This window comes from Protopterus annectens, chromosome 9.part0 (assembly GCF_019279795.1).
Source record: "Protopterus annectens isolate FY-2018-M chromosome 9.part0, PAN1.0, whole genome shotgun sequence".
In the NCBI taxonomy this organism is placed as follows: domain Eukaryota; kingdom Metazoa; phylum Chordata; order Ceratodontiformes; family Protopteridae; genus Protopterus; species Protopterus annectens.
This window is the reverse complement of record NC_056743.1, coordinates 1,318,966,841-1,318,981,840: the sequence shown is the minus strand read 5'-3', so window position 1 is coordinate 1,318,981,840 and position 15,000 is coordinate 1,318,966,841.

Genomic DNA, 15,000 nt, shown 5'->3' with positions numbered 1-15,000 from the left:
TGTCCAGATGACTTACCAGTTGTATTACTTTTATTTATGATCATTTGGGCATGGCCTTGTGAAAATCATTGCAAGCCCATTCTAGTAGAACAATGGCAACTTCATCTGTTTTTCAAACTTGAGCCTCTATGGATAACATTTGTGCAACAGCAACTTGGGCTACTCCTCATACCTTTATTACTCATTACATATTGGATCTGGTCTCCAGGGATAGAGCATCATTCAGTTCAATGGTGCTGAGGAACATCCTTCCTCGAGTCCACCCAGGTTCTAAGGTAGCTGGGGACTCTGTTCCATAGGTTGAGGATAGAATGAAAATTGACAAAATTCAGATAAGAAAGTTTTGTACTCACCGTAACATTCCATCTGTGTTGTCCATTTTCATTCTTCCTCAACTCCCAACTCCCCAGCCCGCTACCTTTGAACTCCCAGATGAGTGAGTAGTCTTGGGGAGGGCGCTTACGTTGTACTGAGCTCCAGATATAGTCTCTCTGGATACTTATATTTTCTTTTACTTCTATTAGCAAACAAGATCTGAGGTACTTAGGAAGGGAGCATTATGGGTAAGGGAGAAGCTCAAGAGTTTGTTGGTTACCACAAGCTATATTAATGGCTCAGTCAGATCCAAGAGATCATATCTATACCCATAGGATGAGGAATAATGAAAGTGGACAACACAGATGGAAAATTATGGTGAGTACATAACTTCTTTTATTCCATACTGGGATGATTTTTCTGCTAGTAGCTCCAACATGACATCAATTACTGAACCACATCAAAGGAAAGATATCATTGATGGAGTCTCTGGGGATTGCCCAACAAATCAATAACTCACTATTATGCTAGTAGCCATAATAAGTTCTAAGCATAAACATTTCTTGTCTCAAAAAAAAAAAAAAAGGTTCTTAGTCTGATGGCAGATTTTCCACTGAGGACAACTGTTACAAGTCAGTAGTACCAAGAGCACTTCTTTTTCTTCTTCTTCTTTCAGCTTTTCCCGGTTAGGGGTCACCACAGCGGATCACATGTCCGCTCATGATTGGCAGTGGAGTTTTACAGTGTCGAGTTGCCAGCTTGGCACCCAACCTTCCACAGAAGGCACACACACACACTCACACCTAGGGCCAATTTAGAGTGTCCAATCCACCTACAGCATGTCTTTGGGATGTGGGAGGAAACCAGAGCACCCAGAGGAAACCCACACGACCACAGGGAGGACATGCAGACTCCGCACAGAAGGCACCCCAGCCAAGGATCAAACCAGGAAACCTCTTGCTATGAGGTGACAACACTAACTGCTGCACCACTGTGGCCGCCCAGTAGTACCAAGAGCACTAAACTACATAATTCCCATGCAGAACTACATAACATGAAAACTCTGTGAGGTATCAAGAAACATTTGGAATCAGTTCTAATGATCTTTGGAGACAACAGTTTCACTTTGGCAGGAAGTAAAGAGTTTTTCTTTTCTGGAATAAGGTGCAAAGATCCAGCAGTCTGTATTTAGGGATACCCATAGCTCCATCTGCAGTTTCTCAGCAGATGAAAACAGACTCTTCAATTAAAAAAATTTTCAATTTAAGATTTTTGAATGCACAAGTAAAAGTATCTTCACATCAGTCTAAAGGAAGAAACTTAGTAGTAATTAAGGTCAGCATTGCATCTGGCCACACATAAACTGACACCATCTGCACTAAACTGATGTGATAGATCAGTAAACTAGAGGAAAAATTATTTTCAACTCTTCGAGGAGACACTCTGAATTTGGGGCTGAGCTACTCAGTATAAACTCCTACTGACAGAAGTGTACATTCTGTGACAACAGAATAATATGACAGCCTCTCTCAGCAGATAACTGTATCTACCTTGCAAGAAGCACCTGAATACTATGACAAAGCAAATAGTGTAGAAATTGGATGTTCCCACAATAGCTGTTTTCCATAGGTTGGTACTAGGCCATCAGCCCTAGGGCCTATACAAGCCTAGCCATAACAATTCCCTGGCTATTTCTTCCCACACTATTTACTTCCCGGGACCCCTGTCTAGCAGGGTGACTGACATGATTCCCAGGGTGAATTTCCTTTCTCCCACCCAATCGTCAACATTCCTTTTAAAGAGGACCAAAGAAGCACTCTGCTTGACATGTATGGGCAGTCTATTCCAGAGTCTGGGGAGTCCCTAGGTCAGGAACCTATCCCTCCAGCATGTTTTGTTTATTGTGATGACAAGGTTTAGATCCCTGGAGTATGTGGCTCTGAGAGATTGGGATTTCTTTACGTGTAGCATGTCCAACAGCTCTGGGTTTGACATGGCCTTGTATGTTAAGCAGAGATCGCCTCGAAGTAGATGATATGCGACAAAATATAGCTGGAGTTTTTTTAAGGCGGTCAGCATAGGGCATCTGCTTTAGGCCTGTGATTCTTTTAGTGAGATATTTCTGCAGCCTTTCCAGTTGTTGCAGATGTCTTGAGAGGTACATATCAAACTGGGAGTTGTATTCTATAATTGGTCTAATGAGGGATGAGTACAGTGGGACAATAACCTCCTTTTTTCTAGATGAAAAGCCCTTAGTGATGAGGTGTGCCACATAGAAGGATTTCCTGACTGTTGTGGTGATGTGATTATCGAAGGTGTCTACCTGTGTCCCTAAGTCTCTTATCACACTTTCAGTATTTAGTGTACTGCCACCTATGTGGTAATTCACGGGTACATGTTTTTTTCCCACAGGGGATAACTATACATTTCTTGGCATTGAGCTTGAGCCTATGGCTCTTGCACCAAGCATCTGTTTCTGTAAGGCCCTTTTATAGAATATCCACATCATTTGGGGATTCAGTAATAGCTCCCATTTTATAGTAGTCTGCGAACTTTGTTAGCCAGAGTTCCTTAGTGTTGGCCTGTACTTCAGAGTAGTAGATGCCAAACAAGAGCGGTCCCAGGACTAAACCCTGAGGTACTCTACTTGTCACTTATCTGGAGCTGGATTTGGAGTCAGCTACATTTTCAGTGTGGGTTCTGTCAGTAAGCCAGTTGGCAATCCATCGAGTGATGTAGGGATTAATGCCCAGCTTAGTAAGTTTATCTATGATTCCAGAGTGGGGGGGGGGGTGTTAAAGACCTTGGCGAGGTCCAGATAGGCTGTGTGGACCACTTTACCCTCATCCACAGCTCTGGAGACTGATTTGAAGAAGTCAGTCAGGTTCAGGAGACATAATCGGCCCTTCATGAACCCAAACCGGGTGGGGTCCAGTGTTTGAAGGTTGCCAATGTCTTTTTTTATAAGTTCCATGATAATACGTTCCATGGCCTCACAGATCAGGCTTGTCAGACTGATGGGGCGGTAGTTCCCAGGATATAAGGTGGATCTCCCCTTGTGGGTCAAAATCAGGCTTGAACCTTTTGCCCCCTCATTCATCAGGACATAGTTTGGAAAGTGAACAAGTTCTCCTTTCCGGTGAATTAGAATCTAATGTATGCTGATCTATTATATTCCTTTCATTCACTTTGATGAAGACAGAAAGTCCTAAAAAGCAAAGCAAGACAGAATAAATTTAATTCTCATGGCCCCAGATTAATGAAGGCAACCAAGATTTTATTTCTTGCTACAGCTCAGTTCACTTTCATCATGACCTTTGCTTCTGCACCATGCTAACTCTGAAATAAGACAGACTGCTACTCTCAAATCTCAAAACCACAAATGATTGGCTTTATGGATGGAATTCCAATTCCACAAAATGATTCCTTTTCTATACAGTTGTTGAACATTCTTAAAAAAAACACTAAGAAATCGTAGTTTTAAAAAAACGGAAAGACTTGTAGCTTGATATATTCCAAAGTGTTAGACTGTGTAAACTGTCCATTAGCAATGATCTTGGACATTGTCAATATTCATTGACTGACAGGATACAGTTAATTCCACAAAAAAGTTGGTGAAATGATAATACAAGAGATAAAATGGATTGTACTAATTTTTCAATAGTCATAAAAACAAACCTAGACTAAAGAAAGTACAAAAACACTAATAATCTATCCTTCAAATGTATTAGAAAACTGAACATGAAAAATGTAAATGAAATGTTATCAAAAGAGAATGAACTGATCACCCAGCTACAGCACATAGAGAATGCACTTGTGTGTAGACCTTATAAGTAAAGATATAAACGTACTGTAGAGAAGGGTGGGTATGCCTTTATATAACTACAGATATAATAACTGCATCCACAATTAAAATTAAAAACTTAAGTTCGACAGAACTAGGCAACATTGACTAGTGATTTTCTGAACAGAATTACAAAAAAATCAAACTAATGTACTATTAGCTGTATTAAACAAATGCTAGCAAGTGGACAAATCCCTTACCTATGCAACAGGTTGTACTGGTAACAGCTCACAAGGGGTGATAGATTGAGAGTTTGTCAGTATAGTCAGTAAACAATACAGGCATTGCTTATATATTACTAGCTGTCTTAATGTTAATCAGCCTAGACTCTCTAGAAGGAAAGAGTATAATATAATGTATAAATCATCATAGCCTTGTATATAATATGCCCACTTTTTAGTTAGAACACTAGTTGATATTATTGTTTTATTTTAAACAGTGTGCAGCAACTTCTACTATGTTATGATGCCTTTTCATTATATTTCCATCCCCGACTGAGCTGAGTCCTGACCGATTAATGCTTTTTCACAATCAACAAATTTAAATAAATAAATATTATATTATATTATGTTGCACTATATTATATTATATTATATTATATTATATTATATTATATTATATTATATTATATTATATTATATTATATTATATTATATACAGCTGTGATATAGCATTCACTATGGTACAGTGATCATTTCCACTTTATTTATACTAAGAATATCATGGTTTACTTTCATCAGAATAAGATACTTTCCTGCACATTAAAAAGGCATTTCAATAACTGCAACTTGTGAGTCTTTAGTATCATGACCAACCATCAATACTGTCCATATATTTGTCTATTTTATTCCCTGGTCTTCCATATCTAGGATATTTAATAGGAATGCTCTCTCTAGACATCTGATCTTCCTTTTGAAATAGTTCTTGCTGTACTGCAGCTCATCCTGAAGACACAGGTTGAGGAGATCCTCTCTGCACCTTTTGACTGTCACAGTTTTCATAGTCTCTGTTTTCTTGCAAAGGTACTGCTTGTGACATCGACAGTTGCTCATCATCTCTGAGCTTTGTTTTACAAAGATGTATGTAACAGTGGTGGCTACTGACTTCAACTTGAGGAGGTCTCCAAGAAAAAAAATGAATGGGTGAGGCTATGTTAAAGCAAGTTAAGGACCATTTACCTGCGTTCACCCAACAGCTGGGGCAGTCATTTTCATCCACAGACTGCCTGAGTACCTAAATATGTTATTGACTTTATTGATTATATATACCTCTGATGTTTGACTGTGATCAACCTAGTCTACCGTTTATGAACCAGAGCTCTAGAGAAAGGAATCTATGACACGTCCCATTCAAACTACCTCCTGCAATACAGTGTCCCCCATATCCCCCATATTAGAACCATACCATCCAGATAGATTACTTCTTTCTTTTTTCACACTTTGTCATATGCTTCAGCTTCATTCTTCCATCTTTCAACAAACCCTAACTGGCCTAGACTGCACTGAAATAACTGTGAAGGAAGAAGTTGAATTAACCTGGAGTTCTAGGAGTCTCCCCCCAAGTCATATGGTTCTAGATGCTCTGAGGTGCATTTTAGAATTTTCTTTTCTACCTTTTGATGCAATGATGGCTTGAACAATAATCATACAGAAGGAAAGAAATTCAATCTTATTTTTTTCTTTCAAGTTAACTGTGGTCAAATGTGACAAAATAGTAGTTCCCAGTAAGCTGAGACAACAAATATTTGTAAGGAAATATAAATCATATCTGGAAATACTTTCTCCCTCCCTACCCAGCTTAAACATATTCTGTGTACCCATCTGGTGTTACATTGGGATGGAAATATAAGAATGAATTCCTCCCAGGCCTATATTTCAAGTTGTTGTGTCATACAGATATACAACATGCCTCCTCAACCCTACCCCCAAACAAAAGCCACCTTCTGTGTACCTCTCTGATGTTAGCCTGGGACAAAAGCAAAAGAAAAGCCATGGTAATATATTTCAAATTGTTGCTGTCAGACATATATACACAGCATGCGTCCCTGTTCTTACTCACAAAAGATAAACACTTGTATACACCCCTGATGTTTGGCTATGTGGAAATAAAAAAAAAAAATTATCAGTAATGTATTCCAGCTTGCTGCTACTAGACTGTACACTGCCCCTAGACAACTCATAGTGACCCTTTGTGTATACTCCTGAGGTCTGATTGTGAGAAACATTTACAAAATAATGATCACATTGTCAGTAGTCTCCCCATATCTGTGACACTTCTCAGCAGGACAGTTTTAGACTAGGTGGGCCCAGTTATTGACTAGGCTTAAGAAAGCCCTTCAGGACAGTTAGCCTAGCATGAACTTATGAACCTATGAGGATGAGGCCTCCTATTAAGCATATGAAAAAATCCCCTTATACAGGTGAGGGTCTGAGGAAGAAAGCATATCACCTGTATAACGTCAACACAGAGACAGAAAGGACATGCATACTTCACACAGGAGAAATGTCAACTAGGGAATTAAGTGATGTGAGATGGTAATCAAGTTTTGTGAGATGGCAGTGTTACTCAATGATCAGTTGGTATCTCGCACACATTGCCCAGATCAGTGCATATATTCACATACTGTGTACAGTGATGATATAATAGTTTCATAGGTATATACTAGGCTAACAACCACCAGGGCCTATATAAACTAAGCAATGCAACCCAACCCAATTGTGTCCCGATGTATCATGGGCGTTTGAGGGGCTACATTAGTTAGGAAGTTTCTAGAGGCTATGTGGGGGGTAAAATTCATAGCTTCATAGAGGAGTACTAGGTCTTTGTAGTAGATCTTTGTAAGTGTAAACAATTCGCCTTTCAAAGATAAGAATCAAACCCTGTACCTTGTGACTGCAAGTTAAACACCTTAACCATTATACCAGCCTCCAGTCCACAAATTCACATTTGTTAACCAGGGAGGCACACTCAACTCACTGTCCTTTTTCAGGGGCAACCCAACAGCAGTGTTTGATTAACTGGCTTTCCCAAGGTCTCATATGGGCAAATGAAGGCTGAGGAAAACAAAGTCTGTACCACCAGAACTACAACTCATAGCCTTATCCCTCTGCACTAATTGCCAGAGAAAAATATAACCAAAGGTCAGAATCAAACTCTGCACCTTATATCTATGAGGTTAATACCTTAATAATTATGCCAACTCTCCCCCTAAATACCAGGCAGTTAGTCTGAAGACGATTACAAGACTAACTCAATAACCTGAGGTCAGAATCAAACTCTGTATCTTGAGTCTATGAGGTGAAAACCTTTGCTATTATGCCAAACATACACTCTAAATATTAGGCTATCACTATGAAGATTATTACAAGCCTAACCAATAATCAGCAGTCAAAATAAAACTTTATACCTTATATCTGTGAGGTAAAGACCTCAACCATTATACCAAGGTTACTCCTCCCGTAAATAGGTCTGTATGCAAATACTAGACTAGCTGCCATTGTGGACCACTTTAAGCATAGGCAATATCCCTTTCAAAGATGGGAATCTTGTACCTTGTGTCTGTGAGGTAAATACCTTAACCATTATGCCAACCCCTTATTAACTGTCACTGATAAGTACTAGGCTAGCTGCCCTTGAGGAAGATTTTAAGACTAGACAAATTCCCTTTCAAAGGTGCGACTTAAACCTTGTAGCTTGTGTCTGTGAGATATACACCTTAACCAGTATACCAACCCCAATAATGTTTGACCATGGTTGAAAGTGAAAGAAATTATGGCCAACTTGTTACTTTTAGATAAACTGCAACCCCCCACCCCCACATATACACACATAGAATAATTTTCATCCACAGAAAGTCTCTGTACTCATCATTTACTCCCACTTTATTATCTGTAAAAATATCAGATATACAATTGAAAATAGTTTAAAAAGTTGCCACATTAAAGTATTCCAGCTGGCTTCACAAGCATGTCCACTAGTTCTGCAAAATCAGAAAAAAAGACTGTTTAGTTTTACTAGCTTATGTCCGGATCACTCACTTTCATTCGTACACAGCCTCACAACCCAGCAATCAAAGTCAGTTTGTTGACTGCATACACATGAGATATCTGACTGTGAAAAAAAGACATAATGGCCACAGTAAAGTGTTTCAGATGGCTTCACACAAAGGCCCAACAGTTCTGCAAGGCCAGAATAATGACTGTTTAATCTGAGCAAATGACAACAGGGTCAGTCACTTCCACCCACAGAGTGCCCTCATACCCAGCACTTAAAGACACTTTATTGACTCTGCACACCTGAGATTTTTGATTATGATACACAACCACAAATTTTCATTGACAAACAGCCTCTGCACCCAGCAATGACAGTCACTTTACTGACTGTGTACACATTTGATATAAGGATATAATAAAATAGTATTAATTGGCCATAGCAATTCAGCACCTGTGCACGCGCACACACACACACACACACACACACACACACACACACACACACACACACACACACACACACACACACACACACACACACACACACACACACGCCCATCTATTACAGCCACTTTACTGACTATCCACACTTCAGATGTCTGATTGTAATCAAATGAAGTGTGTGTGTGTGTGTGTGTGTGTGTGTGTGTGTGTGTGTGTGTGTGTGTGTGTGTGTGTGTGTGTGTGTGTGTGTGTGTGTGTGTGTGTGTGTGTGTGTGTGTGTGTGTGTGTGTGATACTGTACAGGCAGACAGTAAATAAAATAACTTGCTAAAAATTATTTGATAAAAAAACTTTCTCATCCCACGCTCAGACCAGTACCTATGTATCCACTTCATTCAGGCTGCCTTAGGCACCATTTACCAGAGACAGCCTGAACCAATAGGAAATAGCTCCTTTCTGCTTCAAATAGCAACTCTGGCACCCTCCTCTGATATGCTGTTTCTATTGCTCAATTAATGCCAGGAAGATCTGCAATAATAGGTAATCACTTTACTCTTCATTTTATAAAACAGCCCTGAAATTAAGACTTTTTTTGTTCTTTAAGCAGTAATTGTAACTCCATACATGGACAGTAGCATACACTGTGATTCAAGTCTCTAAAATGGGAACATTGACTATATTTAAATGAAATAAAAAGGTCATTATTTTCCATTTTCAGGGCTGCAGCACAGCAGCCAGTACCACAACCTGCTCTGTGTTTGTGTTTTATCTTCTACAGCTTAACATCTTCCCAATAAACACCACACGGTCTTGGGTATCTTGCTTTCCCACATGGACTTCCCATAGCATTTGTATTCCTACTCTGTCTCTATCATACAGATTTGATGCTCTATGTTCATTTACAGTAGTGGTTCTGTATCTGCTGATTTCTCTTCAGCATTTCCTTTACTCTTTTTTGTTGTTACTTTCAGGCTTTAGAAGCATTGCTGAATGAGGTAATTTGCTTTTCAGTCTTCTGCCTATTAAGACCTGAGCAGAAGGGAATTCAGGCCTTGCGAGACTAAATAGACAACTCACCAAATCTTTTTTTATGGGTAGCAAACAGAAGGCCAAATATAGCAAGCAGCTGATACAGCTTAGACCACATACACAGAGCACTACAGTGCTCAGGTTTGACCACAAATGAAATAATGGCTTTTAAAAGCCTATATGCATTAAAGTGCAATTAGAATCAGCCAACTGAGTCCCTCAACACTTTGCACTCATGAGCATTTGCCCTCTTTGCCTCATTTAGCCAGGCTACTGATACAAGGGATGTAGCATAATTCCTCCATATTTGTAAGGACAAGGTCAAGGATGCTGCTTCCCCATTGGATACTCTGACTAGATGGTGGGCTTGCACATAAGTGGTGGTATAGATTCCCAGTACATAGCTGAGTAGTCAAAGTCACCCAGTAAGATAGTAATGGGTTTAATGCTGTGTGTCTCCAGTTCATATAACTGGGTACTATGACATTCCTGAATCACAGAGCACATTATGTAGCTAGCTACAATAAGTTAAGGAACTTTGCAGTTGGACATGAAGAAGCACTAGGGCATCATGATACTTTACCAGCCTTTATATGAATCTCTTCTGGATGAAGACTGAAACACCTCCACCTTTTTTCCTTCCTACGTAGTAGCTGGTCTAAATATGTGGAAGGCATTACAGCATTGGACATCTGGTGTACTTATCACTGGTTTAAAATCATGTCTCATTCACTGCACAGGTGAGGATGGCTTGCAGGGAGTGGAGTTTCTTGATTACTCATCTAGAATTAATCAGTAGCACCTTTATATTTTCTTTTGCTTGTTTTGTTAGCATTGCCTAAAAAAAAAGAAGTATGGGGAGTGACAATGTTTTAACCAGTCTTCAAAAACCTACATGGGACATGTGCAGACCATCCCTGGTGAAGCAGTTTGGCCTGTCAATCATGTCCTCCTGGCTGACAAATATTGTACCCCCCTTTGAATAACACCAAAAGATAAACCAATTATTGAAGTCAATATTTTTTGCTTGCATTGAGGCATCACCCTTGGGGAAGGTAGGATGTTGCTCAATACTAGACTCATACCTGCATGTGACACACAGTCCAAGAAATTCATCATGTCTCTCTTCATATAGTCCACAGACATATGTCTCACATCATTTACACCCACAGGTACTATGACAGAGTCATACTTGCAATTGCTGTTCAAGGACTTGAATGCATGCACAAGCTGATGAATCATAGCGCCAGACAAGCAACTGACAATCAACCATTCCTTACTCAGTCTGGTGAGTGGTACATCAGTATGTCTTACAGCTGAGTCACATATGACAAGAATATTTGGTTGGGTAGATGCCTGCCTTATGAGCTCAACATCCATGACATTGGGACTCCTAATGCTATGTGAGTTGGTAAGCTTTGCAGACTTGGAGTGTTGCTGAGGGTGCTTAATACCATTGTTATGTTTCGGTGGACTTTGTGGTTTAGGCAAATTAAGCTTTGGAATCTCAGCTTTTGGCAGATTATCTGTTTTATGTGGACTGTTATAAGGTGTGTTTTGGGAGAACTGATGATGATACTGGTATTAGTCTTGTCTGTGTGGGAGATTTTGGCCTCAAGTGACATTATATATATGTACGTTTCTCACATGCTGCATTTTGCTGTTTGGGTTGGTTGGTTGGTTGTCAGACAGCATTAGACCAATCCTACATTGTCTCAAGATATCCATCTCAGAAATAGTGGGAAGGTGCTGGTCCATGGTTTCAACAGCCTGATTTTGGGAGCAGGGAGGTTGATACTTCCTGGGGTAGGTAGCTTAGGGTGACTGCTTACTAGTAAGGGAGGTACCTTAGTCATCTTGGGCTGGGGGGACAACTGTGCTCTGTGTGCCTTACTTCAGCTTAGAGCATCTTATTTACTCTGATTGCAGTTCACAGTGGTCACAGGTTTAGAGTACTGAAGTCAGCTTGGCTAAAAAAGCTTCTTATGAAAAAGCGCTTTTGTGCACACTACCTATTGTCAAGAGAATCCTAAGGTATTAGTCTGTGAGTGCAGCTCAGTGCGGGTTATGTGAGACAAGGTAATTCAATAAACTAATCAAAAAAGGAAAACACTCAAGCCATTGGAGTTCAGGGAAACAAATCCTGCAGCAAATCACAATACTCTCATTACTGTAAATCAAAACTACAAGTCTAAGGTACAAGACCATTTTAGAATTTAAGCAAATATAGCTTTTTATGTAAATTTTGACAAATGTATTAACATTTCAAACAGATGTATCAAAATGAAGATGACTGAAAGTGTGACTTAAATATATAATAATGCAAGAAAATGTATGCTTTTAACTTCACTCTTCATAAAAAATGCTGTTTAGAACACAGAACATGCAGTAAATGATACCACTCCCACAACTGTGAGTCTAACTGTAAATCTAGAGCACCAGACCGAGCTAAAGTTACAGACAGCTATACTTTTTTTAAACACCTTTATTGAATTACCACTTGTGACATAGGCAAATTTACATTTATGTAAAAGTAATCAAACTGTATTAATAAGTTCACATTTACAAACATTATACTTCTCATATATTGCTATATATCATATAACCTAAGCAACATTACATAAATTATTCAGTTCCTGCCTTTTTTTTCCAACAAGAAACATCTTTATTAAACCATCACTTTTGACATAGGCAATCATACATTTATATAATACACAATCCTAGTTGCAAGCATTTTACATCACAAACCATACTGACACACTCCCACTTGCAAACAGTATACACATCACTTGTAATCTACCCAATCATTTTCAGTCAAACAGTACATAGTTCATTTAAGTCCTGCCTTCTTTTAAACCTCATTCCTTCCCTGTATGTATTGTTCCCCTAATTCCCATTCTTTCCTATGCAGTTTGCTCCTACCCTTTTCTAAAGATCTCAAGTCCACTCATTTTATCTCTGTTACTGTATTTACTACTTCTAGTATAGTTGGTTTAGATTCTGATTTCTGTTTTCTAGAAACATTTTTTTTGGCAGCCACCATAATTAGACACAGCAAGGCCTTACCATATCTAGGCAATTCCTATTCTGTATCATAGCTCAGAAAAATCATCTTCCTCATCACACCAATCTGCCCATCCAGCATGTCTGACAGTGCATCCCATAGGGAGTGCTTAAAGTCTGCCAACTCACTATACTCCCAAAAAATATGTTCCCAATGACCTCTTTCTTCCCTGTCACACCTCCAACATTTGCTGTCTACCAGAGGAAAACTTCTCTGGAGTCTACTTGGGGTATAGAAATATTTATGTAAACTTTTCCAAGGAAAACTCCTAAATCGTCTAGATTTTGTTACATATTTGGGAGACATACATATATCCTCCCATTGTTTCTTTGTGAATTGCTTATCCAGTCTCCCTTCCCAATCCTTTTTAACCTCCTCTGATTGATTCTTATAGTTATCATGCAATATTTTATATGCTTTACTAATTATGTCTTTTTTCAATGGCAGCTTCTGTTCTGAATTCTACTAACAACTGTACCAATGCTGGTCTTTCATTTAGGACCCCCATATTTCTTTCTCTTTGTCTATAGTCTGATGTCAATTCTTGATAGGGAAGGCAATCTCTAACCTGCAATCCAAATAAATTCTTGGCATCCCCCCCATTCTATCATCTTTCCCTCTCTAGTTATTTGTTCCCAATAGCTTGGTTCCTTTGCTAGTTTTCTCCAATATATTCCACCCCCCTTTTCCATATTCTCTATATCCCTAATTGCAGTCATCCCTATCACCAGAATCTCCTTCCTCCAGTCCCATGTTAGCTTAGTTCTTAAGATACTTTCTACTACTTTACAGATACAATATTCTGTATGATTATTGTTATTCTCCTTAAAAGTCTGCATCCAAAATCCCAGTCTCTCTTTGTTTCTTGAACCTCCCCTCTGTTTCATCATCACCCCTTTCTACTTTGAATTACAGTTTTCTGCTTGTGCTTTGTATAGGAGCCTTAACTGTGTAGCTCTGAAATACCTCTTCAAATTGGGTAATCCCAATCTGCCCTGTTCTACTGGAAGAATCAGTTTACCCCGCTTTGCTCTTGCTGTCTTCCCTCCAAGATAAAGTCCTTCAGCTCTTTAACTGCCATCCACAACTTCTCCTCTGGTTGATAGAAATATGCCTGACCTGTCTATAAGATAATAGGACTAAAAACATTTTAATTGCTTGTATTTTACTATCCATATCCATATAACAAAGCTTCCATTTTCTCAGTTTTTATATTATATTTTGTTTAGTATCCTCCGCGGTGGTGGTGCTGCGGTAGCGTTGTCACCTCACAGTAAGACTCTGTCCGGTTCGATTCTCAGCTAGACCGTCTTCTGCGTGGAGACATGTGTGAATGGGTATACCTTTGTTGAAGGTTGTGCATCAGGCCTGGCAAACCGGTGCGTAAAAATCAACTGCCAATCATTAGCGGACCGGAGTTCTGCTGTGGCGACCCCTACCTGGGAAAAGCTGAAAGACACAAACATCCTCACACATATCCTTAGCTGCCACACCAGAATCATTTTTAATCATTACTCCTACATACTTCATTTTATTATGTCCCCATAAATATAGATAGTGCTGAACCAATCCATATGTGGATACATAATTTATCATTATTGCCTGTATTTTAGCTTCATTAATGTTGTATCCTGAAAATATATGAAACTGCCTCAAAATGTTCCACAACATTGTAATGTCTATTTCTGGTTTTGTCAGGTATAAAATAATATCTGCAAATATAGCCAGCTTTTTTGACTACCATACTAATTATATCCTTGAATTTCTGAGCCCCTTATTTTCTTTGCCAATAGTTCTAAATATAATGCAAATAACAAAGGGGAAAGAGGACACCCCTGCCTGGTTCCTCTGCTCAAGCAGAAATTACCAGGAGGACCCCACCCACTTTAATTTTTGCCTCCGATCCCTCCTGTTGCTTCCTAATCAACCCTATATTTTTTTGGGAAATGCAAATGCTTCCATTGCCCTGCGCATAAAGTCCCAGCTTACTCGGTCAAATGCTTTCTCTGCATCAAGACTCACCAAGCATAATGGTATTTTCTTACATTCTGCTTGCCTCTGGATCATCAATGTTCTGTTAATGTTGTCAAATGTTTGCCTCCCCTCCACAAAGCCACACTGAGCCATATCTGTCAATTTTAGCATTACTTTTGCCATTCTTTTAACCATTGTAGACATGAACACTTTATAACCATGGTTTAGTATTCAAATGGGCCTGTATGAAGCTGGATCTGATGGGTCTTTACCCTCTTCAGGTATTATAGCTACCACTACTTTTTTCCAGGATGTTGGTACTTCTCCTTCTATTAAAAT